The sequence below is a fragment of the Podarcis pityusensis genome (assembly GCF_964106645.2).
Source record: "Podarcis pityusensis genome assembly, chromosome: 7".
NCBI lineage: Eukaryota > Metazoa > Chordata > Lepidosauria > Squamata > Lacertidae > Podarcis > Podarcis pityusensis.
Genome location: NC_138031.1, coordinates 6,858,068 through 6,873,056, shown reverse-complemented (window position 1 = coordinate 6,873,056; position 14,989 = coordinate 6,858,068). Strand labels below are relative to the sequence as shown.

Below are 14,989 nucleotides of genomic sequence, written 5' to 3'. Positions count from 1 at the left end.
TAGCAATTTGTTTTGAAGTTTCCACAGTAATCTTTCTCCGCTTTGCTAAGGAAGTATTGTGTTTTTGCAAAAAGTCTCCCACAAGTTAGCTACTTGAAAAACTGAACACACTCACTCTCTAATGCACACTCAGAAGTAGATCAGCTTAAACGTCATCACAATATTCAATTAGAAATGGAGATGTTATACTGTAAGGGGGGCATTAATTTAATTTAATTTAATTTAATTTAATTATTATCTATTGCTATTTGATTGTAATGCAGCTCCTTTATTAAAATTAGTGTGCACCTCTCATTCTTTCATTGCTTAGAAACCATATTATGAAATGTGATTTTAGAATAAAATGACTCATACAGCCCACAGGAACCACCTTTACTCATAATCGAAAACTGGTTTTATAAAAGTTTGGCAGAAGAGCTTAGTAAAGACCCCTGCAGAAAATGAGTGATTTCCCCACCACTATCTCAAATCTCCATTAATTGCACAAAATATACACCTAAACGTTTATCATTTACATCAGGATTTCTTCCAGTAGCACCTTAAAGACCAACTAAGTTAGTTCTTGGTATGAGCTTTCGTGTGCAAGCAGTGTATCTGAAGAAGTGTGCTTGCACACGAAAGCTCATACCAAGAACTAACTTAGTTGGTCTTTAAGGTGCTACTGGAAGGAATTTTTTTGTTTTGACTATGGCAGACCAACACGGCTACCTATCTGTAACTGAATCAGGATTTCTGTGCTACCTTTTGGCCCAAACCACCTTAAGCAGCTTCCAAGCAATTAAAAACCATATGTGCTACAAGTATACACGCATTAGATTTCAACTAGTATATGTTAAAGTATGTAGCCCTCTAGAAAAAGAATTTAATAAATCTGAAGTTTCTAAAACAAAGTAAAAATCCAATAAAATAACCTGTGGGAGGGGGGTGAGATTACTCATGAATTTTACCAGAATAAAAGATCTAAATATCCAGTCATAAAGGGAACTAACCGAGGATGGCAGAGGACAACTTAGGAACAGATATACGAGAAATTACATACCTCACATGTAAGCAGAGTTAACACACACCATTACCATGCCCTGAAAACCAGACACTTTGTCAATGCCTACCCCCCGTGGTTACCCCACTCACTTCAAATAATAGCAATATATACTTGAAGGTAGCACTATTTTTCTAGAAAAATAGGTACCAGAACTCAATATGTCCTCTTAGAATGGCAATGGTGCCCACCTGAGAGTTCCAGAAAGTTCTGGCTGAAAAAAAATGGTTTTCCTCTGCAACCAAACGGGTATGTGTGTGTTTTCCCTTCTAAATGTATTGTTTTCAGAAAGCTGCAGTTATCATTAAGGCTAGATTGTGTCATCTGCTGCAGACTCCACACAGGCATAGACCAACTGTGTCACCTAATCATTTCAACAGAGACTTTTAGGTGAAGAGTGAAATCTTTCCAGACAGAAGGACACTGCAAAATGGTTTACAAGAAATCACAAAACAAGTGTGCTTTTCATGATCCCCTCGCAACTGCTTCACTTATAACAACCAGAAGTCCACCTGAAAAGTTGGTGGCCAAATTCAAAGTCTTATTAAGTAAGTGCCACTTATTAAATCTGACTCATAGTTTTTTTAAAAAAAAAAACATTTGTGTTTTGGCTGATGGAAACACAGGTACAGTGAGGGGGGAAATTATTTGATCCCCTGCTAAATTTGCCCGTTTGCCCTCTGACGAAGAAATGACCAGTCCATAATTTTAATGGTAGGTTCGTTTTAGCTTTGGGAGACAGAATAACAACAGGAAAACCCCCAGAAACCAAGAAGACAAAAGTCAGAGATTGATGTGCATTATAATGACTGAAATAAGTATTTGATCCCCTATCAACCAGCCTACCTGGTATCTTCACTGTATGTAAGGAGCTGAGATTAGAAGCACCTGCTGTAAGGAAGAGGTCTTACCTGTAATCCCAGCTCATTACAGTACCTGTACAAAAGACACCTGTCAACAGAAGCAATCAATCCAGCAGATTCCAAAGTAGCCACCATGACCAAGACCAAAGAGCTGTCCAAGGATTTCAGGGACAAGACTGTAGACCTGCACAAGGCTGGACTAGGCTACAAGACTATTGCCAAGCAGCTTGGTGAGAAGGTGACAACAGTTGGTGTGATAATTCGCAAATGGAAGAAACACAAAATAACTGTTGACCTCCCTCGGTCTGGGGCTCCATGCAAGATCTCATCTCGTGGAGTTGCAATGATGAGGAGAATGGTGATGAAGCAGCCCAGAACTACACGGGGGGAACTTGTCAATGATCTCAGGGCAGCTGGGACCGCAGTCCCCATGAAAACAATTGGTAACACACTACGCCGTGAAGGACTGAGATCCTGCAGAGCCCGCAAAGTCCCCTTGCTCAAGACAGCACATGTACAGGCCCGTCTGCAGTTTGCCAATGCACATCTGGAATGACCCAGAGGAGAACTGGGTGAAAGTGTTGTGGTCAGATGAGACCAAAATCGAGCTCTTTGGCATCAACTCAACTCGCCATGTTTGGAGGAGGAAGGAATGCTGTCTACGACCCCAAGAACACCACCCCCACAGACAAACATGGAGGGGGACATATTATGTTTGGGGGTGTTTTTCTGCTAAGGGGACAGGACACCTTCACCGCATCAAAGGGACGATGGACGGGTGTTAGGATATTTCCGTTCCACCTTAAAAGGGAGCAGGCTTTGTAAGTCACAGAGTCTGCGCATTTCCTGTTCACAGGAAGTTTATGTTTTCTATTGCTTTCGTTTCTCTCTGTGTCAGAGACACTGAAGCAGGCAGTCATGTTTTTCTTTGTTCTGATCAATGCAGAATAAAACTTGTAAATAATGCTCTCCTGCATGCAACTTTCGCTGTGCATTATCTGCTGATAGAGAGTGTGCATCGGCTCTAGAATGTGGCAGGCTATTTTCTGGAGCTCATGTCACTAATTGCTGATACTGCGTGCCTACGGGAGATCGGTGGATCGTCCGGCAGCCGGCTTTGGGGCCATGGTGGACTTTATCTCCCTGGCAGTATCCCAACAACAGGTTATGGGCCCAGCACGCTTCCGCCCAAGTCTTATTAAGTAAGTGCCACTTATTAAATCTGACTCATAGTTGTTGTTTTTTTAAAAAAATTGTGTTTTGGCTGATGGAAACACACGGGACCATGTATTGTCAAACCTTCCCTCAGTCAGGGCATTGAAAATGGGTCGAGGATGGGTATTCCAGCATGACAATGACTCAAAACACACGGCCAAGGCATGACAATGACCCAAAACACACGGCCAAGGAGTGGCTCAAGAAGAAGCACATTAAGGTTCTGGAGTGGCCTAGCCAGTCTCCAGACCTTAACCCCATCAAAAATCTGTGGAGGGAGCTGAAGGTTCCAGTAGCTACACATCAGCCTCAGTTTTACTGACTTGGAGAGGATCTGCAAAGAGGAGTGGGGCAAAATACCTCCTGAGATGTGTGCAAACCTGATGGTTACCCACAAGAAACGTCTGACCTCTGTAATTGCCAACAAGGGTTTTGCCACCAAGTACTAAGTCATCTTTTGCAAAGGGATCAAACAGGCAACTTTAGCAAGGGAGCAAATACTTTCCCTCCTCACTGTACTACTGTATATATTATACCCTCTAGTTACCTTCCATCCAAGGAGGTTTAATAAGATAATATGCTGTTTTATTTTTCCAATAATTCAGCCTTAAAGCAGGCATTGCTCCTGATCTGGCAGCATGCAAAGGAAAGGCTGTGTCTACTTTGCCTCTGATTCATTTTGTATTGATTTGTCTTTGAATGTTATTGCCAGTGCTCCAGCGCTTCACTTACTTCTATTAGTGAATAGCGACTGCTGCACATGACACCTATGTTGTGCCAGTTGAACTGGCTGCCGGTGTGCTTATAAGCACACTACAAAGGGCTCATAAATGCATTCAGTTTAGAATCAGGCTAGTTTAAGGAATCACTTCCACCTGTATCAACCTGCCTGCATCTTAAGATCGTCCTTAAGATACACTGCTCAGACGACTCGAGACTAAATTATAAGATTGGCAAGAATGCAGAACAGCGTCTTATCAGTGAAGGTCTCACAACTATGAAATCAGACCTCATATGGACTTAGACTCACTCTCATATTTTTATTCAAGCTTTTAAAGCCTCACGTTTTTACTCTGGTTTTGGTGCGACTATGTTATATTGGGGATTTTTTAAAAATCTAGGATTAGCTTTAAGAACTAGTGCTATATAAACAAAATTTATACGGTTTTATTGAGTTTTAAAACTGTATTGATTTACTCAATGTGATAAATTAATTGTAAGCTGCTATGTGAAACTTGTTCTTAAAAAGCAAACTAAAAATATATCTGTGAAAATTAATATTGTGATATTTCAGTGATCTGCACAAATATAGAACCTATTCTGTATAAGTGATAAATCACCAATTAACCTGTTCCAACCTTCTACTGAAAACTGAACGTATGTACAGAGCAGCTATTCTCCCAGTTGCTGGTTTTCCAAGCACCTGACAAAAATTCTATCTCTATGGGAGATTTCTTTCCACACTGCAGATTTCAAACTCTGTCCTCTTGTACTCTGGAAAACATCATGCACTCTGATGATGCAATATAACAACAATGTTAATAGGCAATGGCATGAATCAAGCCATCTTGAGTTCTAATTTTTTTATATATCCAAAATTGTTTTCAATTCTTTTGTTTATGCTTGTAACTGTTTTTATTTTATAATTGTATATTTTGCTGTTGTGAAGTGTGAGCTAAAAATCCATATTGAATTCATAAAGCTATAGTGAGTAAATAAAATCAAAACTACCGTATCTTTCACCCCATAGGGCGCACTGGCCCATAGGACGCACCTCATTTTGGGGGGGGGAATGAATAAAAAAAAATTACCCCCCCCCCCGCCGCGGGGCTGGGGCGGGGGAAGCCCGAGCTTCCCCCGACCCCAGCCCCCAGAACAGGCTGCTGCCCGCAAGCCTTGCAAGCCCGCGGGAACTCCCACCGGGCTCGCAAGGCTTGCGGATAGCTTCCTGAAGCCTGGAGAGCGAGAGGGGTCAGTGCGCACCGACCCCTCTCACTCTCCAGGCTTCAGCGAAAGCCTGCATTCGCCCCATAGGATACACACACATTTCCCCTTCATTTTTGGAGGGGGGAAAGTGTGTCCTATAGGGCGAAAAATACGGTAATAAAACCATGGAAGACAGGAACAAGGCCATCAAACCACATGTATTATTTACCCAATGACATCTGAAGGCCAGCAACCAATATGCCAGGCAAATTTCAGGGAGAATGTGTTCAACAGTTATGGCGCCGCCATAGAAAAGACTCACAAACCAATGATAAACCATGGCTTTACATCAACCAAAATAACTTTGTTTAGTTAGCTGGGACAGGTTCAGACATTAAGACAAGCCAAGGTTTAGTGTTACATGTGAATATGGCTACTATATCTGCTATGGAAGTTACATTACAACAGCCTCCGCAGAGATTTCTTTCAAGCTTTTAAAAATACTGAGTCACATCATAACATTTTTAAAAGTAAGAATTTAAAACTTAATTCCATATTGCTCATGTTAGGAAAAATATGAGGAGAAAAAGCAATGAAGTAATGAAGGTCACAGCGCAGCCTGTAGAAAGAGACAGTCAAAGACAACTAAGGTTTCTTCTATGGAAGAGTATATATTCTGAAGCTTCAAATCACACCACAGGTATAGATGTAATGAAACACACAAGTTATTTCCATAACCAGGCATATTTCTATCTGCAATCATGACCTAAAAATAAGTTTCTTAACAGGTGTTTGTCTTATTTTTACTGCTTGGTAAAAAATAAGAAGTATGGAGTTCCGCCAGATGCAATCGAAGCATTTTATATGCTGCATATAATAATTTATTTTATCTGACAGGTGAGGTCTTCAGTGTTGGATGTGGAGGATGTAATTAGAACAGTGTTCTGAACATACTTGCTATGAGATACCTGAAGTGCCTTATCTTCATCTAGCATACAGTCCAAATGAAAGGAGTCAAGTTGGTCTTAAACCTATTTCAAGATGGGACTTCCGGGGTGGCGCCATCGGCAATGGCGGACTCCCTCTGATCTGGAGGGACTAGCTCCACGCGAAACGGGTCTTTTCCGCTACGGTGAAGCGGGGACCCTTTCAAAAATCACAGGCGGATGAAGCCTGTGACCATGGGACTCGGCGGGCACCTTTAGCGCCCCCCCAACCCGCAAAGGAACCCATTAACGGGCTCCGGAGCGAAGAGGGGGAAGTGGTGCGGTGCTGAGAGTCAACTGCTTCTTCCGTGGAGCGAAGCCGCACAGCCGTTGCCGGAGAGCGCTGCCTTTTTCCTGGGACAATTTGGCTTCTAAAATAATCACCCGTGAGTACTTAAATTTCGGACAATTGGACTTTAAATAAGGACTTGCGAGCAGAAAGGAAAATTGGACTTAAAAGTTTACCTCAATTTGGCACTGAAACGGGAAGGTCTAAACAGGAAGTCAGCCTTCCGTGTCTTGTAGATAAAGCAAAGACATGGCAAACTAGAGCTCAGAAAATCGCTTGTAAAAGATTAACTTTCATCATTTAAAATTGTTGAACCCCCCTTCGGAAGCAGGAGAAGAGGGGGGATTTTTTCGGACTGTTTAAACCTGCAGAAGTGAGTGTAAAGTAAAGTAACTTTCCACCGTCCTGATCCTGGAGCGGGGTGCCAGGACTGACGTTTTTTGAAGCTCATTGACCAGAGACAAACGTTTTTGACAGATAGCTATAAGAAGAGAAACATTGATTCCATTGTTCCCCTTCGCATTTTAAAGGAACAAATATTGACAAAATATCTGAAAAAGGAAACTTTGTTGATAGACTTGTCTTTAAAAGAAAGAGCAAATAGAAGTTTTCCCCCTAGAGGGAGACTGTGAAACTGTAACCAACTCCGGGGAGCTTGCAGCTGTTACAGACTACAATCGTGGGAATAGACTTCTGACCTTGCAGGACAATGTATTCAGAAGCTCTGTTGCGTGCTTTCTGTAAAACAAATGCCCTACTGGAACAGCTACATGAGAAGACGGACTTGATGACTGATGCGATCAGAAATTTTGAACAGGCAGTGGGAAATTATATGGAGTCCACCCAGGAATTAAATCAGGAGTGTGCCCTGACAGAACAGATGAGGGAAGAGGATGTTGCTGAATCTTGGGCGCCAGATATGAAGGGAGCTGTGGCCCAGCAGGAACATGAGCTTTTGGACTTGACAAATGAACTTGGAAAAAGCCAGATTTGGAAAGATAAAGTTTGGTTTGGTTTGGAAATGGGGGGTTGGATAGACCCCCCTATGCAGGGATGTTTGGACTTTTCAAGTCTGGCAATGGGCCATGAGATGTTTGGGGTTGTGGGGGCTCTTAATTTTGGAGGGATTTTGAAACATGTTCTTAAATACCACATGGAGTTTAGTGTGGACTATGGAAAAGGGGCTGATTTGTTGAGAAGGGTCAAAAACATTGTTAAGCTGGAGTTCCCACGAGTGAAAGGAGCAGGAGACAAAGGAAAATACAGTTATAAATATGAAGAAGAGCTGCGGAAGGGACATGGAAGAGACTTAAGGGCCTCGGATACAAGGTTACCAGGTTAATGCGCTAGATCGATGGGATAATAAGAACTGACAAAACCCGGGACCAGGAGGAAGGGACGCTGGATTGGATTGTTTTTATTTCTTTTTTTTACTACTAGGATTGCTTTATAAAAATGATGAATGTTAGAAAAATGTTGGAACGAAATTACTTGGCTTTAGCAAAAATGTTTAAAGAATTATGTAAGAATATTATGGTTATGAGAAGTTGGTAAAAATAAGATTTAAGTTTTAAGCTTTAAGGTTCTTTATAGTAAGATAAGATTAAAATAGATTAAGGTAATGTAATGACAGAATATTATGAAATATGGAAAGGATTTGCTGCGACAATTAACAACTAGGATACAAAAAAAGGGAGGAGGAGGAGGTCAAAGAAAGAAGGTAATGACAGTTGAGGATTTGAGAATGATGGATTTGTTTTTGAGTGTTTGTGGTGTATTTTTGTTTTTTGAATTTGTATTGTTTGATGTGATTTGTTTTTTTTTTGTTTTTTTTTGTTTTTCTCTTTTTCTGCTTTGTTTTTGTAATTCTAAAAAATTTCAATAAGTATCATTTAAAAAAAATAAAATAAACCTATTTCAAGATGGAGTATTATAGCCTGTCTAGCAGCCAACAAAGCTGGAAGTACGAATCAAAATTTTAAGAGCCTTTAGTCCGCTGAGTAATTTACATGTAAAGGTTATTTTTATCTGTCATCTGTAACACTGGCCTGAAAGCCTGAAAGGGCAAGATAGACATAAGTAAATAAAATAACATAACCAAGTATTTTTGCTTCAGCAGAAATGAAAGATGAAATAAATAATACCCTGGCTAAAAAAGGGAAATGTTTCTGTGGATAGTGGGTGTAAATTTTGCACCTTCACAGCTCTATTTAAAGCACATAAACACAGACATGAACAATTATAAGGGGAATGCTCACAGTAACTGTTTGTTGGAGATAAAATTTTATGAACAACTAGCCGAAAGGAAAAGGAAAAAGAATATTAGGAAATTGTTTCCTAATTGTATGATGATTTTATATAAATACATTTGTGTGTTAAATGCTTCCCCACGCCAACATTTTGTTCCACATTTGAGATGCATTTAAAGGACTTTAGGGACGTCTGTTGAGTCATTTTACTGTTCTGTTCACTGGTTAAGATATAATAACAATAATAATATTTTGGATAAGCATGTTTCTTTATAGCGTTAATTCCATAATTCATTTTCACAATGAGCACTACAGAAAGAGCCTTGAAGAAAGCTAGCTGACATCCACAAGCTAGAAAAGCACGGAATACCTAGTGCACAAATGGAATTCTCGCACTGATTATACTGTTTCTGTATCAAAATCAGAAATAGGTACAGCTTCATTCTCATTTTGATTCACAGTTTCTCGGGCAAAAAGGAGAGTTTGCTCACACTGTAAAACTGAAGAGCAAGGGTGTGTAGGGGGGGGGGGGGAATACGATGACCTCTACAATATTCTCCACAGATCTGTGCATTAGTCATCAGAGTTAAAGCTTTGCCTCTGGAGACCTGAAATCAGCTTCATGTTGCTTGGAGGGGATTAAAAGAATGAATCGCCAAGGAATTCAATAGTGATGACTCAGAACACATATTTTCATTATGGAAATTTCAGTTACAGGTCACTCTATCTTTCCATGCAGCCAAAGTGAGCTGGAAAGAAAAGAAAATGTGAATACAGAGACATAGTTGGATCAAGTAAACTATTGCTGTGTATTATGCTTCTTGGAAGGGTCTATTGCTTTATTCTGTTCATGTGCCTGAATTGATTCCTAAGGATAAAAACTGGATAAAGTGAGCTTTTCAAAATGTGGATATGACCTCCGCCAAGGTGATAAGAGTGTTTTTATAGCTATTATGCTGCTAATTTATTTTTTTCCTCCTCTCAGTTGCCTGCTCCATGCAGAAACACACCAACAATAGGACAAGTCTTTTCTTTGTCTATTATGACATAGACAGCATGTCAGGGAGATGGGCTGTAGATTAGCCCTCTCTACTTAGGTTACCTCTCTGCATTTAGGAAGAAATCAGAACCCAGTCAAAATTCAATGTAGTTTGCAAGATTCTGGAACTCCATGCTGGAGGAGGCCAGGTGAAGCCCTAGTGTGCATGCAAATATCTAAATGTGCAGCTGAGGGCATTGGGGAAATATCCCCTAGGAATGCTAAGAAACGATCAGGCAGTGTTTTGGTTAGTGAAAATGCATCAGCAGAAAAAGCTGCTCAACTTTTCCACTAAAGATAGCCTTTCAAGAACTGAACTTTTATTTCAGGAAAAAAGCACTTGTCTGGTATCAAGATGTCTAAACTGATGCAAGACCGAAAAGGGAGGAATCCTATGGCAAAGATCTTCCAGGGTTAAGAATGAAGGATGCAGTTGATCTCTGGCTGAGCCAGAAAGTCCCCATCCCTGGCTCAGTCAAAGATATGGTGGCGTAACTTGCTCATCCTGGCTCAGCTGAAACTGGCTGAACTTACGCCAGCTTTTGGTGTATAGCATTGCTCCCTACATTGGCTAAGCTCAGAACATACATATCTAAACAATTAAACTCCCAAGAGGTGGTCATATAATTTAAAGTGCTTGAAAACCTGTGCATCCAGCCAACTTCCAGAACCAAATCCTATGCACAAGAAGTTGCCATAAAGAAAGTGGGTGTAAATTAAGCCAGCGGATGCTGCTGTTCTGGCCAACAGAAAACAACCCCTTAAAATAGTGTTCTATGCCAGGTTGCTGGGAACCAAACTGAATGGGCTTAGGATCCAGCCTAACTCCTCCCTCTCTGGTTCTGCCCCCATCATGCTCCTGAAATGCCCCTTCTGCAGGTAGGGGGGCACTTACACTGGTCTTGGATCAAGTTACACCAGCATATCTTTGGATGAGCAGGCTTGGGGACTTAACACTGACTGAGAGTAGCTGAGCCAGAAATCAGCTGGCTGAATCAGAGATCCACTGCACTCTAAGCTGCTCATCCTATGGTTCTTCTTGCCATAGGTGTGCCTCCCTTTTCTCTCTCATCTCTAATTTATTGACACTGGAAACCTGTAGGAGTGGGGAAAGGCTGAAAACGGCATGGAAGATAAACAGAACAAGTAACATATCTGCCTTGCTGTCTTGGTGGAAACTAATAGAGATGATGTGACCTCCGAAGGGGACGTGGGTGGCGCTGTGGGTTAAACCACAGAGCATAGGACTTGCCGATCAGAAGGTCGGCGGTTCGAATCCCTGTGACGGGGGTGAGCTCCCGTTGCTCTGTCCCTGCTCCTGCCAACCTAGCAGTTCAAAAGCACATCAAAGTGCAAGTAGATAAATAGGTACCGCTCTGGCGGGAAGGTAAACGGCGTTTCCGTGCGCTGCTCTGGTTCGCCAGAAGTGGCTTAGTCATGCTGGCCACATGACCCGGAAGCTGTATGCCGGCTCCCTCGGCCAATAAAGCGAGATGAGCACCGCAACCCCAGAGTCGGCCACGACTGGACCTAATGGTCAGGGGTCCCTTTACCTTTTAACCTCCGAAGACCATCAGAGATACTTAAATAAATAGACAGGAATTTTACAGGAGTGAATGCTATGTTCAAAGGGCTCTTCCACATGTGGTGGACTTCTCTGGCTGTTAAAATATTCCGGGTACGGGAATTTGGCAATGCCGGTGATAAAGTGCAACCACTGATGGAGCCTACCAATCCATTATTAGCCAGGCTATGAAATTTCAAAGCCCCTAATCAGGATTAATTTATCCCCAAAATTACCATACTGTTTTTACTACCAGCAACTTGGATTGGAAGAGTCAGATATTGTAAACCCCCTTCAGTTTTCTAGGATTTGGCAAACAGCAGAAAAGTACAGCATACTTATGTGGGAATGTTAAGGATAGCAGGAAAGGATATACTGAATAAGTATTATCCTTCCTTCACTCACGCTAATGAGTGATGTAGCAGAGCAAATTTCCCTCAATGGAAGCTAGTATGCAGATTCATTTGAATCGCTTAGTTAAGATTATTTCCTTGTGTCCCCTTTTGATCCCTCTTAAAAGAATAAAGACAAAAGAGTCTTTCTGAGTAAAGTTTACTCGCATTTCAGTTCACAATTTGATCCCTGAAAGGCAGGCTTTACTTGGTAGTTACATAAAGAAACTGTGAGTTTGTCTCATATGGAGATTGAACTCATGTGCTGCTGGCTGAGAACCAGCAGACAGAAAAATTAATTAACAAAATGGCTGCAGGAGAGCAGCATGGCAGCAAGAGATAGAACAACAGTAGTATCAAGACAGCAAGAATCAAGACGAGCTGAGAAAATGGCTGCATGACCTGGCTCTTTTGTGGAGTCAGCCAGAGCCATGCCCATCTCCCAGATCACATGCAGGGGGAGGAGCTCCAGAATAGTGGAACAGGAAGTTACACTGACTGGATGTCCCCCTGCCTGTGCCCACTCTAGGGAAATAAGGAATGTTGCATTTGACTGCACCAATGGATTACATCCCACAAGTTATTCAGGTATTGTAGCCGTGTTGGTCTGTCATAATAAATAACAATGATGAAAGATTTTTTAAAAAAAATATTGAAAGATGTTCTAGTAGCACCTTAAAGACCAACTAAGTATAAGCTTTCTAGGTATGAGCTTTCGTGTGTATACTTAGTTGGTCTTTAAGATGCTACTGAAACATCTTTCAATATTCTTTTTTTAATCTTTCATCATTTTATCTTTCATCATTGTTATTTATCCCACAACTTAGACATTCTGAAATGACAGCAGTTGAATGGACAGGCAGATTTTTATGGCAGCAATAATACTGTGGTGATCTCCTATTACCATGCGGCTGCTTATTATTTTCACTGTTTATTACTCCTTAAATTTCTTCTTTTAGGGAAAAATTACCCCAAGACAGTGGACAAAATTTTGTATAAAACAGTCCTCAAACAGGTGTTTTTACCATCTTTATTGTTGGCTCAGAGGATTATTATTATTATTATTACTACTACTATTATTGTTAATTCATAAAATTTCTATATTGCCCTTCATCCGAAGATCACAGGGTGGTTTAAATATAAAAACCCAAAATACATACCATAATAACAAACAAAAATAATACCCCCAACTATAATTATTTCAAACCCACTGGCCCAAGAACCATAAATGTTCTATATCTAGTAAAACACAGTGGGGTCAGCTAGTACTAAATCAACTAAAAATCTAACGATAGCAACAAAACATTTTTATTTGCAATTAAATCTGCCATTCTGCTATTAATATGTAGAACTTTTGTTAGGGTTTTTAAATAGTAACATGGAGGGGGGGTAATCCCAATTAGCAGCATTTCCCGCAATAACCTTTCTCAGAATAAATCTTGTGTGTAAGGCTGAGATAGTTACTATAGCAACTGAAGGCAATTTCAAGCCACCATTAATGAGAAATGCAGTATCTGTTACAGAAGATGCTGCTGGTAACCTGACACAATGTAAAGAATTAGTTACTGGCCCCTTCTACTCCAAAAGCAGCATAAAACTGCCGTACAAAGATGTTTAACATCTTCATTGTTGTTTCACACTCTGCCTAACGCCAAGCGATCCTGGATCACTGCAAAAAGTGCCATGTTAAATCTTTAAGGTATGGATGGATGGTAGGCAATATTTTTCAGAACTCAACCATACTTTACATCATATAATTAACATATAGGTCATAAAGAAATTGGGCAAAACGGAACACGTTTTGTGAATATAGCCAGGGCACTTTGCAAGACAGACCCTCCAAATTATATTCTCCAATCTGAAAAACCCCAAACTATAAAGTTAAAGCGAGGGGCGATTATGCGGCACTCACAAAGGCCCCCATTGTTGGCCCCAAACAGATTTAATTTTTCTAAAAATAAATCTCTAGAAAGGTATGAAGTGTAAGCAATTTCTATGAAATGGTTGCTTCTATCTTTCAGCATCTTAAAAAGCAGAGACATCACCTTGCCAACAAAGGTCTGTTTAGTTAAAGCTATGGTTTTCCCAGTAGTGACGTACGGAAGTGAGAGCTGGACCATAAAGAAGGCTGATCACCGAAGAATTGATGCTTTTGAATTATGGTGCTGGAGGAGACTCTTGAGAGACCCATGGACTGCAAGAAGATCAAACCTATCGATTCTGAAGGAAATCAGCCCTGAGTGCTCACTGGAAGGACAGATCCTGAAGCTGAGGCTCCAAGACTTGGGTCACCTCATGAGAAGACTCCCTGGAAAAGACCCTGATGTTGGGAAAGAATGAGGGCACAAGGAGAAGGGGACGACAGAGGATGAGATGGTTGGACAGTGTTCTCGAAGCTACCAGCATGAGTTTGACCAAACTGCGGGAGGCAGTGGAAGACAGGAGTGCCTGGCGTGCTCTGGTCCATGGGGTCACGAAGAGTCGGACATGACTAAACGACTAAACAACAACAACATCTTTCAATGTTTTTAGCCAATGAGTGATGTCAGAGCTATGATTGACAAGTCAGCTATTTCCCCCTTGCCTCTAGTGAATTCTGCCGTATTTTCTAGTTGAAATGCATCCTACTCAAAATCAAGATCATTTAGCTTAGGGGAGATAATTATTTTATGGGAAGGAGTAAACCCTGAAAGGTGCACAAATCAGACACGATTTTCCATAATTCGATCATCCCTCTGCCTCAACATCAACTAATACCTTTGATGAGCTGCATAGGCATACTGGTGCTATATATAGAAAAGTTGAGCCTGCTGTTGCAAATGATAAATTAATATAGTACTGCCATTCACACTGCTGGCTGACATATATTTCAATCTGCAGATAAATGAGAAAGAAAAACTCTAGTTATGCAGAAGGAGAACAAGTCATTCAGTAAGAATACAGATGACCTCGCAAGCTGTGCCCACTGTAGTGCAGAATTATAGGTATTTCTCAAGGAAACAAGCCAGCACCATATTCTTACACTGTCTGATGATGTTCAGTGATAGATTCTACAAATCCTCCTGGATTTCCAAAAGCCAACACAATCTTAAATTGCCAAAGAAAAGAGCATTTTCAAAGCCATTTAAAGACTACAAACAAAACAGAGCAGCAAGGTACAGCTAATGGTAGGTTTTGCTAACTATCCAAACATTATTTTTATTGTGATAAACGATACAGGCAAGTCAGACAGTCTGCCACGAATAGTTGCTTCAGTTTCATAAATCTTTAACTGTCTCATTTGGAGGGGAAAGCAAGAGTATTGCTTGATTTTTGAAAGCAAACAAATGTTATCTTATACCAGGGGCTGGAATTTTGTGGCCCTCCATATCAACACCTAACATTTTTGACCATTGAGCATAATGTCTGGGGCTGATGGGAGTTGGAG

General features: G+C 40.9%; 1 protein-coding gene across 3 annotated transcripts in view; it reads right to left on the bottom strand.

Annotated features, from left to right (window-relative positions):
* Window positions 1-14,989, bottom strand: part of TRAPPC9 (trafficking protein particle complex subunit 9) — a 279,315-nt gene that overhangs the window by 178,265 nt on the left and 86,061 nt on the right. The window lies entirely within an intron of this gene.